Here is a 17,069-nt window from a genome sequence, read left to right as displayed (position 1 = left end):
ACGCCACCCGCTCCTCGCGGGCAGGGAGGCGAAGGCAAGGGCCGCACCCATGCGCCTGCCCCGGCCTGCACACCGCCGAGGGGGGCCCGCAGCCGAGCCCCCCGCCCTGCGGGGCTTTCCTTCCTCCCGCTGCTCCTCATCGCCCCTCCTGGGTCTGAGCTGCGGCCGCTCCTCTGGTTTCCTCGCCCCAAGTTGTCACATCCCCCTTTGCTCTTCATCTCTTCCTCCTGTTTGCTGGCATGGTTATTACTCTGACATTAGAGGCTTTGTTTTTAATTTCCTAAATTACAGCATAATTTAGGCTAATTATTGCTTTGTCCCTCTGATCTTATTAAACCTTTAATCCCTCGGTGATTCCCCACCCAGAGCAAAGTCTGCTTTTCTCACATTCATTCCTGCACTGGGTCTGCTCTTGCCCAAGGCAGTCTCACCTCCAAAACAGGCTGCAGATGCCCCTGATCTCCACTCCCCGGCTGCCCTTCCCTCCAGTGCCATGGGAAGCCCTTCTGCGGGCAGAGAGGGGCTTAACACAGATACACAGGCACCTCAAGAAGGAGTTGCAGTCCTGCCAGGCTGGCCAATATTTGTTTCACTGTAGTTATAAACCTTCCTGGCTTTTATCTTGCGTGATATTGTCCAGTTACCTTTTGATCCTGGGCTCGCTGGCAGCTGCACATCCCACCCAGGAGCCGCACAGCTCGCTGCACAGCACGGCAGCTCCTTCCACCTCCAGGCAGGTCTTGAGACGATGGGCAGCCACTGGTGGGGCTCTGCCCCTCTTCCTTCCTGCCAAACCTACTGATGGCTTTCAGCTACTCCCTCCTGCCCCCCCACCCAAATACTAATTACTTCCCATTTGCCGACCCAGGGCCCGGAGACACCTGCAGGCACCATCTCCCCAAGCAGCCCAAGGCTTCACCCATCCCCTGGCACCCTGCAGCCACCCAAGCCTCCGCTCCCTGTGTACGGGCCCTCAGCAGAGCCTAGCGCATGGGTGAGGAGCTCACCTCGGCAGTCGGGGGGATCCTTGCTCCCCCAAACCAGCACATCTCCTGGGTCCTTGGGTGCCTCCAGCACCCCAGGGGCATTTAGCAGCAGAGATGTGCATGGAGCGAATCCCTGGGGAATGCAGGAGGGACTGGTACGGGGGGACCGTGTCCTTGGTGGGTGCTCAGCACAATCCCCCCACCTTCCATCCTCTGCCCAGCTCCACTGAACCCCTGAAGTGTTTTCTCATGCCAAGCATCCTGCCCGGCAGAGCCCAGTGGGGACCGAGCCGGGGCAGAGGGAGATCCCCAGGGACGGGCACGCCGGGAGCGGGCGTGCTGCGGGAGCGGGGCCGCATCATTCAGGTGATCCACAGATTAATACAGCCAAGGCGCCAGCCACGAAATGCTCACGTTAATTTGCTTGGGCAAAACAGATTATAGAAATGTACTTTTTATAGCTACAAAGTTGAAGGATTTTCTGACCACAGGCTGCAAAAATCCCCTTAATGAAGCCCCACAGCTCTCCAGGGCTTTAGGAAGAGCTCTGGCCCTCGGCCCCCCTTCTCCACTTGAAGTATTGTTTCTGTCTTCAGTCTCCTGCCAAGAATCTCTTCAGCTCTGCAGCTGGATTTGATACAGGGGTGGGGAGAGGAGCTTAATCACGGCAGTAAAGAGAGCGGGAGAGAAGCTGTTCTGGGGGAGTCTTTCAAGGAGCAGAGTTTAAAGAGTCCCCGAGAGTGAAGGGGGCTCCCAGATGCACTGCCCAAGCTGGAAAAAAGAAAAACCAACCAAAAACAAGAAAGGCCAAACAAAACCTCTCCCAGGCCTTTTTGCCTCTAATTTATCCCAGTCCCCGGATTAAAAGTAGGTCATTAAAGCAGCTGCAGGGAAGGGGGTGAGGGTAGCACTGCTCATGTCGATTAAGCGATGGTAAATCACAGCCCCCTGCCCCAGCAGAGGTTCATGGTGCCTGGAACGGAGCCGAATTTGCAGCTGGGTGCAAGAGTCACAGCAGCAGCACTGAGCCCCAGGAGAAGGGGCAGAGCGGGCGCAGCAGCTCCTGGGAGAGCTGCCTTCTGCCGGCAACCCCTGCGGAGGACAGGAGGATTGGGAGACACAGCTCTCAGCTGGGTTTGAGTGGGGGAAGCTGGACAAGGATGCCAGGACCTGTTGTGGAGGACTGAACTGGTGGCAGAGCTCTGGAGAGAGCCGGGGCTACCGCTGGCTTCGCACCTTCTGCCCCGGCACCGCTGCCTCGGCACTGCTCCCAACAGGGCGCTGCCGTGCAGCACAGCACGGCATGCCTGGGCAAGGTGAGACCCCCCCCACAAACCCATCTGCGCGTTTTGTTTCTTTTATTGCATTATTTTCCCAATTTGTGCAAATTAAAGATGGCGCCAATAAAACCTTCCACGCTCGGGTGTAAATAAGCACAGGGAGGCAGCCGGGTCTGCAAGCAGCACGGGTTTCTGCTCCCGTCCGAGGGCGTGAGTCGCCGGTGCTCCTGGAGCACAGAGTGGCCCAGTGCCCTCCCTGCCGCAGTCCCTGCAAGTGTTTCCAATTACCATCTCCGGAGAGCCGGCGAGCGCGATACACCTGCAATTACCAGGCAAAGCGGCTCCAAGCGCGGAGGACAGCAGAGCTCGTGTTGCTCCCAGCTCAGCACAAAGAAGTCCTTACATCAACTCAGCAGCCAACGTGCACTAGAGAGGGGAACAATTATATTTTTATTCTCTCGTTTCGGCACTTATTAACATTCCTTCACACGGCAGCCGAGGGCCGGGCCAGAACAGACGGGAGCCGCAGCGGGGACAGGCACAGCAGCAGATGTCGAGCTTGGTCCAAGCATCTGCCGACAGCCTCTCTGCTGGACTCGGCTCTCGCAGGGCAACCACCAGCATCCCCTGGGCAGGGGGTCCCGCTGCCTCCCACCACCTGGGTGCAACTGAGGGAGAAACCTCCCTTGCTGGGGCTGAGGGAGACTCGGGGGTGACCCTTCCTGTCTTCTCCCACCTCTGCTCTGTAAGGGCCTGCTCCTCCGCATCCCTGCCTCCGGAAAGGAAGAGATACCTGCGCCTCCTTTGCTCTCTTTTCAGTTCCTGGCAGATCTTCCCCTGGTCCCTCCCACCCCCTGCGCCATAACCTGCGATGGGTCTGGGGACAGGAAGGTTTCAATTGCTCGCCATGACTCGTGCCGCTGGGAGCCTTGGGAAGCTCAGTGCCGCTCGGACAAAAGCCGCTACAGAGAATTACAGGATGGGATGAGCGTGGTGAGCAACGCGTGGCTTTCCTCAGCAGGGTGCCTGGCAATGCCTCTTAACGATTTCCAGGTCAAATTAGCTCCTGCTATTCAGCTTCGGTGCTGCAGGGTAGGCGGGCCGTCACCCAGGGCCAGCAGCACCCGAACCCCGAGCTCGGCAGCCCCACGGCCGAGGCAGCATCTTAGCTGAAACCCCCTCTCCTGCCGTGCCTCCCCAGCCACCCGGTGACTCTCTCCCAGCTCTGTGCTTCTTCTGTGATTTCCCTGCCTCTGTCCTGCCCTGAGGGTACCGGGCTGCTGCCCACCCGCAGCTGGGGAGGGACCCTGGTAGCACCCTGATCTGGCACCATCCGTCCTGGGAGCAGCCCAGGTGCCCGGCAGGGTTAGAGGGTGGCAATAGAGCAGCACGTGGCTGTATCACATTCGTTATTGCCACCGGCGCTTTTATGCTCTGGGAAGGACTGTCACCCTTTTGCAGCTTGAAAAAGCCAAGAGGGAATATATTTCCCGTGGTCCCCGTGATGGGGACTGGCACCTTCCCCGCAGGTGGAGCACAGGGCCAGGGGCTCAGCGGCTGCGCGCAGAGCATGCCACAGCTCCGCTTCCCCTTCTGCCGTCGCACAGAGCCCCGAAGGGAGAGGAGAGCAGGGGGGGGCCTGCCCAGCTCTCTGCTATAAATAATAATAAAAGACCTGTTTGCCTCAGCCCTAAAAGGAAGTGCAAGTTGGAAGCCATCAGCTGCAGATCACGGAGCCCAGACACGCTTCGCGGAGCAGCAGGGAGTGGAGGAGAGGTTGAAAGCCCCAGTAACACTAATTACACCAAGCATGAAGCTGCATTGGGCTCAGGAGCTGTCACAGTCTTCCAGGGGCTCCTCCAGGTCTCAGCCTCCTCGCCGCACGCCACGGCATGCTCTCGCCCCGGGCTCCTAGTGAGCGTGGAGATTTGCCATTAGAGTGCCTGGCTGGGGCTGCTGGGTCTTCCTGGGGACTTGGGGCCCCGTGGGGGTGGCGGGTGCTCGAGGCATGGTCTGGGAGCCAGACCCAGCGGCAGAAGGACTGGCAGCCCCATAGCACTCATGGGGACCACGTCATGAGTTGTCTGTGCAGGAGCATCCTGCACAAGGGATGTTGGTGGGGGTTCTCTCCATGCTCACAGGCTCGTGGAGGTCCCAAGCTGCTGGGGACATGGGACAGCAATGTTCTACCCATCGCCCACCTCTGCCAGACACCAGAATCCTCTGCCAAGGGGACAATCAGCAGGACTGCAGGCAGGGCTGTGTCCTTCCTGCTCTGCCCTTCCCTTCTCACTGCCTCTTGAGAGAGGGGTCTGAGTGGGGAGGAGATGCTCAACCCCACAGCAAAGGTGGGGTGACCCTCTCATGAGGCATGATTTCCCCCAAATCCCCTCTCTAGTGCAAGCAGGACCTGGCTTCCCCCACCCCGGTGCATGTGCAAGAAGATGGACTGGATGGGGACAAGCGGTCCAACCACTCCAAACCAGGCTGACTCCCGTCGTCTTCCAGGTGGCCGAGCTGCCAGCCAAGGAGGATGCTGAGAGCTGCAGGACCCTTCTGCTCCTCCCGGAAAGAAACCACAGTTTCACACCAGGTGTGAGCATTTGGAAGCCGGGGAGGAGGAGAACTGTGGGGGCTTGCTGTGCCTGCAGCACCCGCTGCCATCCCCCCGTTCCCCCCAGCGGGGGACGCAGCCCCTTCCCACTGCCATTTCCATCCCCTGCCAGCTGATGGCTTGTCCTGTGGCCAGAGGGACAGAGCTGCACTGCTGCCTCCAATTAATATTTTATGCCTGCACCTCGGCCAAGTCCAACCAGGTGTTTGAGGGAGAGAGATCTTCAGCTGGCCACGAGCATCTCCCCCACCACTCCGGCTCCCTGTATCACCTGCTCGGCTCCTACCACCAGCCTGGGGCTGGGGGAGAGATGTGGGGATGGGGAAAGGGCTGTAAATGCTCTCCTGCATCCGGAATGACTTAGAGGCATCTCTCCCTCCTGTGCCTAGGCACAGCAACCCAGGGAGCTGCTCCCTCTCCTCTCTGCCTGTCTCTGGGGCCCCTTTGGACCATCCTGGCTGGTGGAGGGGGACAGTGCCTGGGCTCGCCGGGACCCAGCGCGCCGTCAGTGCTAACAATAGCGAGGACGAGCTGGCTCCCGCTGGCGCCGTGAATCCTGGGCAGCCGAGCTCACCACCCACGGCACAAAAGCAATTAAAAGTTGCATACAGAGGCCACTGTGAAGAATGAGGGCACGTAGCCATGTCACTGCTGCGGTGTTCACGCCTGTCACACCAGCGGAGCCGGTCCTGGGGGATGCAGCTGGCCTGGAGGTGCTGGGGAGTGCCACGGGGCTGCTGGTCTGGTGGGGCCAAGGCCTGGGCAGCAGTCAGGAGTGGGTGCAAAGGGGCTCATGTAAGCCACGCACAGGCAGAGCATCCTCCTCCACCATCCTCTCCCTCAGCCACGGCTCGGGTGCTCCCAGCCTATAAGGCCAGTGACCACCAGAGTATCCTCAGCAACCATCACAGCATCCTCATGGAAAACCCCATGGGGGGAGCAGAAAGCAAAGCAGCCAGCCAGGACGATGCACACCAGTTTGCAGCCTGGGTGCGGGAAGCCCTCCCGCGCCCCCCGCCATGCAGCACAGGCCCCGGCCTGACCTGTGCGGGGCTGTCCACGGAGGGGGCCCCCGCTCCCTGCAGCGCCCGGACCCCCGCCTCCCCGCCGCAGCCCATTGTATAACATGGCCGGGCCGTCAGGCCGCATCTCGTCAGCCCGCGCGGCCGCGTCCCCCCGGGGAGCCGGCGGCCGCAGCTGCCAGCACGCATTAGGCAGCGCTGCCTGCGCCCACCGAGGCGGGGAGGGTGCAGGCAGGGGCAGAGCGGGGAGAAGGGGGCTGGGCTCGGCTCATACGGGAGCCCCTCGTTTGCTCCACACAGAGCATCGCCCACCACCCACCCTGCCGCCCTCATGGCCCTGGGGGCACTGGGGGGAAGGGGGTGACCGGGGAGCCCCCTAAGGAGAGAGGGTGAGTCGGTGGTGGAGTGGGGCACACCCAAGGGACCCTCATTCCCGTGGACTCCGCCGCATCTTCCGCCGGCTTCGCTGCTCCAGCATGTTCCCAACCAGGCGGTTTCACACACGGTGGGGGTGAAATGCCGCTCGCCCCGAGCCCCGCCGCCGGCTGAGGTCTCCTCCGCGCAGAGGACACGCATCCCACCGCCCTCCAAAAAGCAACCCGCCAACCCAAGAGGAGCCGTCCGTGGGAAGCGACACCCCGAACCCCTTTTCCTGCTGGCGGATTAAACTGGGTGGGAACGCACCATCGTGGGACAGCGCAGGAGGAAAATCCACTGCAACAATAACTGTGAAAATAGCTGATTTGGGGTTTCCTTCAGCAACCAAATTATAATAAAAACCAAATAATTTTGAGCAACCCAGAGCAAACAAGAAACACCGCAAAAGCGAGCGTCATTGTCTCCACGAGGGTAAACAAACAAATGTGCATTAAATACTGCCAGAGAAAAAGCAAAGTTTATTTGGGGAAGGGAGAGTTATCTTCTAAAAAATGTTCCATATAGCTTAACCTGATCTCCCAGTTTTGACTCTAAAGGAAAAGCCAAAATATTTTATTTAAAAAATGTCAAAGTGAGACTTATATTTTTAAAAATCCATTATTTTGGCCATGAACCCAGAATGTATGAATAGTTTAGGCCGGTCCAAAGATGCATATTTTTGTTGAGCAAAGTATTCATCGGAAATGTTTCATCCCGCTCTGCTAGAAACAAAAGGGGCTGCAGCGAAGCCGCTTCCATCGTCCACGCTGCAAGGCAGGGGAGCTGGGCAGGGAGCCCCAGCACCGGGCAGTAAATTGCCGATTTACAGCCCCTTGCGCTTCCCTGAGTGAGGAGGTGAGTAGTGACACAGCAGCGGGGGCCGGTGGGAAATTTTAATATATGTGATTTATACAGCAAAAGCATTTCTTTAAAAGCCTGCTGGCAGGGCAGGGAGGTGGGAGGCAGAAGGGTCGCTTCACTGAGGGTGGGTTGCTTTGCTGGTGCGGCTGGTGAGAGGCGTTGAGAGCCGGTGCCCCGCAGAGCCCCCCCCCAGTGCCGCCACCCCAGCACCTCCCAGCCATCGGCGTGAGGCTGGGAGCAGCCCTGGCTACCCAGTCATGCTGCGGAGCTCCGCTGAGACGAAGCCCACGTGGCTGAACAGCCTGCTCGCTCCCACCAGCATCCCACCCGCAGCGCGTGATGCTGCAGGGCCGGCGGGCACCGGGGCTCTGCCGGCTGCCGCGAGCCACCAAAGTGCCCGGCCTGGCTGCCCTTTGCGATGGGCTTTTGGCACCAGCTTTGTGCCGCAGCCTGAGGTGGGGGGAGGCCAGGAGCAGGCGACGACCGGCACGTTGTGGTGCTGCAGCAGGATGGAGCGGGGCCATCCCACCTGCAGCGGGAACAGCCCTGGCACTGGATGGGGATGCTCCAAAGCTAACCCACACCAGGGATGCTGCAAAGGTAACCCACGCCAGGGATGCTGCAAAGCATGCAGCTAAGCTAAGCTGGCTGCAAGTCACAGGCCTCTGTCTTCCCTTGCCCTGCAAAGCTTACTCACCCTGGGGGTCACACAATGCTGGAGCATCCCACCGAGACAGGGCATGTCTGGGTGCTGTGGGGATGTCAGGAAACCCACCACCACTCCAGAAAAGCCTTTTCAGCTGCTGCTGAGCCCCCTGCCTCGTCCCCAGATGAATGATGGGGTTGCCAACGTCCCAGCTGCGCTACTGTGTGGGAGCAAAGCCCCGCCGCTCCTCTCAGCCCGCACAGGGGTCCTGCTCTTGCAAACCCACCTCCAGCAGCTGCGGCCGCTCAGGAAGGTGCCAGACTGGCAACACAAAAACCCCACAGGACATGGAACAAAACCATCTTCCAGACCCCCAGGCTTTGCTGCCTTTGCTTGAGCTGCGAGATGGTTACTGCTTGGGCGTTTTATCGGGGTGCAGGATGAGCGTCCCCAGCCCTCGGCTGCCCCGTGGCTCCCAGGCACTGCACACCCCATGGACACCCATCCTTTTGCACCGTCCAGCATCCCTGCCAAGGATGGCCAGGCTCATCTTTCCCTTTTATTAAGAGCTAATTATCCCTCTATTAGTTTGGGGAAGGATAGTGGTGATGTTTGTAAAAATCAGCATTCATTAACCCTTTCACCCCAGGCTGGGATTAATTTCCTGCTGACCCCGTGCTGGGCGATGCGTGCCCGGGGGAGCGCGGCCGGCCCGCAGACAGTGGGGCTTTGTTCGGCCGTGCAGGCTGCGGCTGTTGACGGAGTATCGCCTTACGTGTCGAACGCTCCAGCCCCACTCCCGGCGTCCAAGAGCAGCAAAGCCCAGCAGGCACCGGGATTATTATTGGAAGTCCGGGGAGGGTGAGGAGAGGCATCAGGCTTTGGCAACGCTGCGGCCAGGGGTTTGTGGGTGGGAGGTGGAAGCAGGCAGAATGGGGAGGGGGATGGGCAGAGCCGGGGGTCAGCAGGAGGGTGGCGGCATCCACACACCCCCCCGCCTGCCCACAGCTGCCTTCTCCCACTGGGACAAAGCTCAGCCCTTCCCATCCATTCCTTGGGAAATCTCTTCCCTCGTAGCATGGCTCCGGCTTTACGGCTCAGCCCTCTTCGTGATCTGGCCGCTCACTACTCAAGGTTCCTCCCCAGGCTGGCCTGTTAAGCACATAATTAATGGCCAACACCTTATTACATTAAGCAGCAGGATGCCAAAGTTCGTCACACATATTTCTTATGAGTTGCTTTTTCATGTAGAGGCAGTCCAAAGCGATGCAGGGACAGGAGTCGCCACCCTTGCAGGGTCCTGCAGCCCTGGCACAGTACCGGCACGTGGAGCGAGCTGATCATTGGCCAAGGTCACACGAAAGGTGAAACGGGGCTGCCCGCAGGTAATGGCTGAAAACCCCTGGCCAGGATGCCCCTGGCACACACCGAGACGTCTCTTCCTGAGAGAGCGTGCCATGCGGCTTCCTCCGCTGCCCTGCTCTGTGCCGTGCCCTCCACTCCCCATCACTGCTCAGGGCCACAGCTGGTGCCAGGCACCGCCTGGCATTCATTCATGGATTTCTCCATGGCCCCAAGGCATTGAGGAAGATTGCCCAGGGGGAAGGTCTGGTGTCGGCAGGTGATGCACCACGCACAGGCAGATTTGAGGATCAGTGTTTTGGGATGCCACAGGCACGGAGCCGGGTACCACTGCCCAGGCGCTGCCAGTCTAGTGGCGGGAGAGCACGGCCACCAGCTCCAGTGCCCACGACCAAGCACCAGGACCACGGCTGCTCTGTGGTGCTCTTGGAAGAGAATCATCCCAGGGGCACCAGAGAACCAGCATCTTCTTTCTCAGGAGGAAGCCTGTGCCCAGGTTTTCCCATCTGGGCAGCACCAGGCTCATCTTTACCCCAGAGGGAGCCCCGGCTTTGCTTGTGGAGAGGGGTCCACATCTGCAGCCAGTGAACCCCAGGGGGTCCCAAGAGGAGAGCAGCCAGAGCCCGGCTCTGAAGGGCCGAGCCCCAGGCAGGGCAGCAGGCAGCACTGGGCACCAGCCACCTGCCAGCAGCCCAGGCAGCCCCTGCCATGGGGATGGGGGCGGCAGGAAGCCTCCTGGCGTTTTCCTCTCATTAATGCAAAGGAAAATAGACCCTGCAGGCAGCTGCCTTTGTGCTTCTGGCTCCGGCCGACTTGCTGCCATTTTACCCGCCGGCTCATCTCCCCAGATTTTCCTTCTATCCCTCCCCCTGCCTCCATCCACGCCACGGCAGCTTTGCCTTGCTGTAAGAGGAGAAGGACAAAGATCCCACAAAGAAGAGGAGGAGAAGCCCACCTCCAGCTGGGGCACGTCCCGGGCGCCGAGAGAAGCCCTTTTCCTCCCGCTGCTGGGCAGGGCTGGCACCCCCCGGCACCCCATCCCCTGTCCCATGCCTCGGAGCTGGCCCCACCGCAGCCCCCCACCAGGATTTGGGGCTTTTGGCACCCCATGCCAGACACCAGCTGGGCCAGGTCCCCACCTGAAGTCCCCCCGACCCGGGTGGAAGAGAGCAAAGCCTCCCCAGCCCCTGCCCTTTTGAATCACCGTCTCTCTTTTCTTTCTGGCTCAGCTACCTTACAAAGACCCCAGAGCCACGGCAAGAGCCAATTTCCAGCAGGAACCTGGCGCTGGGCTCACTCGGGAGGATTACACCAGGCTGCAGGAATTGGTGGGGGGAAGCCTGGCTGAAACCGAAGCCTCGCTCAGCCCTTCCCAGCCGGGGCAGGGAGTGCTGCTGCAAGGCTGGAGGCAATCGCCGGGATGGGGATGGGGGCTGCAGGAGACCTGCCAGGCATCACCCCAAGGCACAGCTCTTTGCCGTGCTCTGCCCAGACTGCATCCCTGTGCTCCGGGCGCTGGGCTTGGGGATGCAGGGGGTGATAGCAAAGACTCACCCACACCTCTCTGTGGGGCGGGATGGAGGGATCAGTGCACAGCTCACGCCACCCCCCCAGGACAAGTCTGCCCTGCGGTCACAGCGTTCTTATCCTCCTGCACCCCCGGGGACAGGCAGAGGTACAGAGCAACAAAATAAATGGGGGTAACCGCCCCCAGCAGGGTCCCGAGGCTGGCTGGGAGGCAGGACCCCCCCCCACCGGCTCACGGGGTGGCCGCAGCACCGACATTGCACATTTACCTCTCATCCTCCATCAAGACAAGAAAAAGGAAAAGTTCTGTGTTTCCTTCAGACTCTGTTCCAGCAGCCGGGGGACCCTCTCCAAGGGTTGTGTTTCAGTAACATTAAAACCTTGCACATAATTAATTTACGTTTGCTGTAGAGCAATACTTGCATTCATTCCTTTTTAACGAATGAAAAACTACTGGATTTTTCCCGAAGCTCCCTGTTTTGCGGGGCCTCACCCCGCTGGAAGAAAACTCCCTCCCTCCTCCCTCCCTGGCTTTCCAGCACCCTCCCAAAGGCCCTTTGCCTTTCCCAGCCCTGCAGACCAGTCCTTTCCTCTTGCCCCAGCGGGCTGCTGGCAACCCGGGGTGGGGGGGTGTGTCATGCACGGGACCCCCTGCGCGGCTGCGTGTGCCCTGCCTGGCTGGCTCTCCCCTGCCCACACACGGGCTCCCCGCTGGGACGCATCCAGAGCCGTTTCAGGATGCTGGAAGCCCTGCCAGGGGAACAAGCTTGCAATCGTCACCCTGGCCTCAGGCCTGCCTGCGGACAAAAAACCTTGGCAGCACGTGATGCCTTTCTTCAAGCACTTGAGATCAGCTGGTTTCAGCTACAGAAAACTGCTGGTCTTTTGTGTTGAGCCTGGGCTGGGCTTTTTCTCGTCCCAGATTTGCTCTGCCTTGGGGCACAGATGGCTCCACGATCACGAAGAACGGTCCTGCTTGCGGGTTGCTGCACGTAAACACAGAGCAAGCGCTGGACCCCAATCTCCGCCTTGGCACCCCAAGCCACACTCTCCCCCTCCTCATCTTCCTCCCCTCCCATGCAGCGCCTAGCGCAGAGCAAGCCAGCAGCGGCGGCCAGCCCCGGGGCAGGGACCCCCGCCCCACACGCCCCACACGCCCCGGCACCGTCCCCGCTGCCCGCGCGATGGGCCTGTGACAAACGGCCCTCCGGTGCATTGCCGTTATTGCTCTCATTACGGAGCCCGCGGGACTCGTTGCATACCACGACAGCCTAATGGATCTTCCAGGCTCCTCTCCGTGCGAGCGTGGAAACCAGGTGCAGCCGAGTCGGTGGATGCCGCAGAAACCCTGGCTGTGGGAAAAGCCCGTCACCTCGACCAGGGGAACCTGTTAGTTATTTTGGATATACTACAGGGAAAACAAGGATAAACTTCCCAATCCTCATTGCAGCAGCTGGCCCAGCCAAGGTTTATTAAAAGGGATTGCTGTTATATAGCCTCTTACAGGCTGGGTTTTTTTCAGATGCTCCCCTTGGAGTGGATGTGGAAATGCTGGAGGAGGAGGCTGGGCGGGCTGGGAAGAGCGGCTGTGTCTGGGAAAGGGCTGCAGCGAGGAGGGGGGCAACAGGGTGTGAATACAGAGAGGGAATTCGGAGCAGCCACAAGAACTGGGGCTCCCTTGCCCTTCTTACCCTTGGTGCAGTCAAGACCCCAGGGCAACAGAGCCGAGGCTGGGATGAGCAGGGGGCTGAAGGCGAGGGTGCTCTGGCTCCATCCCGGGTGCCTCCCAGGGCCGGCTGAGGCCAGGGGCGTGCATCAGCAACCACTGCGCAGGGCCTTGCAGGGAGAGGGAAGCTCCAGGGGAGGCAATGCCTCAGCAGTGCTGCCTGTGGAAGGGCGAGGACCAGTGGGGAGGGTGGCTGCAGTTGCGAGAGCACCCTGCAAAACACCAGTGCCACCAGCACAGCACTGGTGCATGGGGCTGCTGCCGCAGGCTCGGTCCCCTCAGCGCTGCTGCCTCCCCTGCTCGCACCCCCCGGCGTGCCGGGACAAACCGGGCGATCCTCAGGAGGCGCCTACATAAACGGAGAGATCAGAATACACCAAAAACATCTGAAAAGCATCAAGTCTCTCTCTGCGGTCTGCTTTCCATTCGGGGAGGTTGCTGCCAGGTTACATGGACCCGCTGGTATGCGAGTCTGTGGCCACGAGGCCAGAGGTGGCCTGGGAAGCCTTTGCTCTGATCTCCCCGTCTGTAACAGCCCGGCCCTCCCCTGCAGCACTGGGATGCTGTGGGGTGTGCGGCTGGGGAGGCGATGCTGCAGCCCCAGCGCAGGGAGCTGCGCCCTGAGAACTCACCTGCCCTGCATCTGACGGCACCGCCGGCAGCCTCGGCCAGCATCCCGGCACCCCGGGGGTCTGTGCCTGCCCGGGCTGCTCCTGCCCCGGGCTCCCCAGGTCAGGGCTCAGCCTGAGCCCCGCAGCAGCCCTGCCGGGGTCCCCTGATGCCACGTCTACCATCGAGCCTCATCTCAAACCGGCGCTGGAAGTCCTGCAGATCTGTTATTCCTTGATCACCTGCCACCGAGGTGGTTTGAGCTTCCCATCATTTAACCATGTCATACAGGTGCTTCCCATACGGGCTCCCCCTTCCACGGAGCAGAGCAAGCACATGTGGGGTGCCACCCTGGCCACACCACCCGCGGGCTGGCTCCTGCACCCAGGCCGTGGTGCACCCCAAGCCGTTACAAACTGGCTCTGCTGACCTGGCAGCCACTTCAGACCCAAGTGGGATCCAGCCAAGGGTGAGTTAATAAACTTGACAGAAAGCTTCTTTATGTTAAATAATTAAAATAACTTATCCAGTCCTGATGGACGTCCAAAAACATCAGCAGCTTTGCAGCTTTAACGAACTTTCCAGATCTGGAGGCTCCTGGGTGAGATCCCGCTGATCCCGCTCGTTACCAGCCGGCCCTTGGGAGCAGAGCCACCACACACTCGCGCACCCTCAGCTCCCGTGTCCCCGTGGGCGCTGGCATCCGCGCTCAACATCCCCTCCCCACCACAGCCAAGGGCGAGGATGCTCCCAAGCAAAGCCCTTCCCAGCCCGGGTGCTTTTGCAGGACCTTGCACCGGGGCGCGAGCAGGAGGGGAGTGCGGCAGCTCCCCCACGCCCCGCGCAACGGGGACGATGCAGCCCCGTCACACCCACGCCCCACAGTACCCCCTTCTGCAGCAGCCTCGGGACGGCTGCGGGGAGGGGCACCGGGGGTCATCCCGTGGGCCCGTCGGGGTCTGCCCCACCAAGCCTTGCTGTGGGTGTCCCTGAGCCCGTGCTGGGTCCCCGGCTGGGCCCACCCGGGGCAGCCCCGGAGCCAGGAGGAACCTGCCGTGCGCCCGCTCCCTGGCCGGGTGCTGGGTTACAGGAACCTGCTAAAGTGCTTTTCCCCTTCTCTGGCAGGTCGGAGCAAGTTTGGTGCATACAGTTTTACCCTTTGGGCATCAGGGACCAGCAAAGCTGTTTAAAATTAAAAGCATTATTTAATTCACACTGGGATCAAAGCATGCAGAGAAGAAGGATTTTCAAACCAGCAAACCACATATAAGCACGTCTGTCACACCCAAAGGCCCACTCCCCCCACCCTGACCCCGATCCCAAGCAGCCTTTGCCCGCTCCTACAGACATCTTGGCACGGTCCCCGAGGCTCAGGCTGTGCCCCAAGCACCTCTGAACCAGCCTCCTGTGTTTGATCTCCTCGGCCCACCTTGTCTCTCACCCCTCAGTGTTGGCCAAGAAGTTCATCCTCCACCCTTTCTTCATGCCTCAGCCTAATTTTTCCTCTGAGACCCCATAAACCCGCGGCATCCCTTCATGCATCCCTGCAGTTACCGTGTAATGCAGCATCCACAGCCCCGGATGGGTCAACCTGGATTGATGCAGACATGGCTTACACCAGGCAGGCAGATCTTCGACTCCTCAATCCTCTCCTAGAGCAACTGCTGTGCAAGCTAAAGGGAAGCTGGCCTTGCTCCCCTCCTCTGGGTGCCCTGGTTTTCCCTTTGCCTGTTTGTGGAGGAGGCTCATGGCAACCAGCGGGTTGCCAAGAGCCTTCCTCCTACCCTGGGCTGGAGAGTGGCGAGGTCGCGGTGCCCCAGCCTCCACACCGCCATGCCGGTCCCCTGGGGTCCGCAGGGACGGAGCACCAAGGCTGCAGCCTCTGCCCAGCACCTCAGTGGCCAGCACTCACACTCCACCATCACCTTGAGTCCAGCCTGGCCGGGAAACAACCCCTTCCCCATCATCCTGCTCCATCCCCAGCCCGCATCCCACCTCCCATGGCCTGCATCCCGCATCCTGCATCCCGCATCCCACATCCTACATCCCAGAGCCACACCAGCAATGGGGATGACCTGCAACCGCTCCAGCACTGCCCTTCCCCGGGACCTTTCTCCTTCAGCCATCCCAGACCCCCCGAGCTGCCTCTGTGCGCCCTGCTATTCCGTGCTGCCCGACTGCTGCTCCCGGGAGAGACCAGCCAAGGCATCAGCCCTAGCCCTGGGGCTGCACTCACCAGGGGAGCAGGCAGAGAGGGCAGGGGAACCGTCCTGCCCCTGCAGCGAAGAGGTTTCCAAATTCCAGCAAAATCAGAAATACTGATTTGCTCTAGGCTGAGCAACGCGGCTGAACAAACTCACCGAGCGTTTCCCATGCACGCCCCACTTCTCATCCATAATTTATTGCGTTGTGTGGTACTTTATAGCAATGCAAAGTGCCGTATGAAAGCTGGTTATAAAGAGCAAGAGCAATGACTGTGGTGGAGCCCATTTTGGAGCCGGCTAAAGCACCATCTGTCAAGGATTTATTACCATCCCATTTCCTAAAATGACTTTTTAATAACTTATCAAATGAAGGTACATTGAGGAATGACTAAATAAGTACCAGTCACTGGATGGGACGAATGTTGCTGTCCTGCACCATCCACAAACCGATCCCACAAGGCTCTGCCTGCTCCCGAGTGTAGGAGCAGCCCCTCCACGCTCCCCGGGGACCAGGAACACGGTGTGCCCCACAAACACAGATGCAGGGACACAGTGACGGCCTGAAATACTGTGAGTATTAACCAAAACCCCTCAAATATTTAATGCTCACCAAAGCAAACCCAACACCTCCCTCCAACACCAGCAGCAAAAGCTGGCGATAAGCTAACTTGTCCCAGATCTCTTCAGACCAGGCTGTGATTTCAAAAGACAACCTGGGGCAGCAAAAAAGCACACAGGAGACAGCCGGGTTTCCATAGGAAAAAAACCCTTTTATTTAACAATATATCAGGTTCCATCACGGCTCCATGGAGTTCAGATGCCACAGAGCTGGTTACCGATGCCGATGATATGCTACTGGGCGGGAGAGCTGGGGAGAAGGCGAAAGGAATCAAAAAGAGGAACATGACACAAAGAAACAAAAGTCTGCGGCGCCGGGGAGCACGGCTGATGGGACCCCGGCGCCCGGCACCGCCAGAGCCCCGCGCGCCAACGCAGCCCCACCGGGCGCCAAGGACGATCAACCAGCGCGGGATTGCCGGGCCCCGCTCCGGGACGTGCCCCCTGCAGCGGCCGGGGGTCCGGCCGCCCCCCGAGGAGGTGCTGGCACAGAGGGACCTTGCTCCCTCCGTGCCACGGCCGAAGCCCCGGCGTCCCCTGGCACCGCCGAGCTGCACGGTGCCCAAACCGCTCCTGCTGCTCGCCGGTGGCAACTCCCGGCCCTTGGCCGAAGGCCCCATCCCACGTGCCCTGCACCAGCAACGGGACCGGCTGCATCCGGGCTCCAAGACCGAATCCACCTCTCAGCTAACGGCAGTGGAGGATGGACAGGGTAAAATCTGGCAGCCCAGATGCTCCAGTGGTGCCGGCGCCGCGGCAAGGGCAGCCGGGCACGGGGCCAGGGCAGCAGCCCCGCGGCTGGTTGATCGCGCGACGGGGGCCACCCAGGACGCGGGACCATCGGCGAGGGTGCGGATGCGACGCCGCGGGATGTAGACGTGGTCACAGCTCTGAAATGTGGGAGCGCGCGGTGCGGGTGTGCTGGTGCGCGGCGCAGCCGGGAGGGAGGGGTGGAGGACCGTGTCCCTGCCCCAGTGCCTCCAACCCCCCCCAGGACAGCAGAGGCTGCAGCAGCTCCCCCTCACCCTCTGCTGATATAATGCAGATTCACAGGCAACTGCCCGGCTCCTGTGAGCAACTGGGACTGCAAGGAGCTCCCAGCTGCCTCCCAGCTGCCCACGGAGAAGTGCCAGGCATGCCGGCGGCACCAGAGGTGGCTTCGGTGGGCACAGCCGCCTCCCCGCGGGCAGGGACCCC

The sequence above is a fragment of the Phalacrocorax aristotelis genome, chromosome 11 (genome assembly GCF_949628215.1).
Source record: "Phalacrocorax aristotelis chromosome 11, bGulAri2.1, whole genome shotgun sequence".
Taxonomy (NCBI): domain Eukaryota; kingdom Metazoa; phylum Chordata; class Aves; order Suliformes; family Phalacrocoracidae; genus Phalacrocorax; species Phalacrocorax aristotelis.
Note: the sequence above shows the minus strand (reverse complement) of the source record.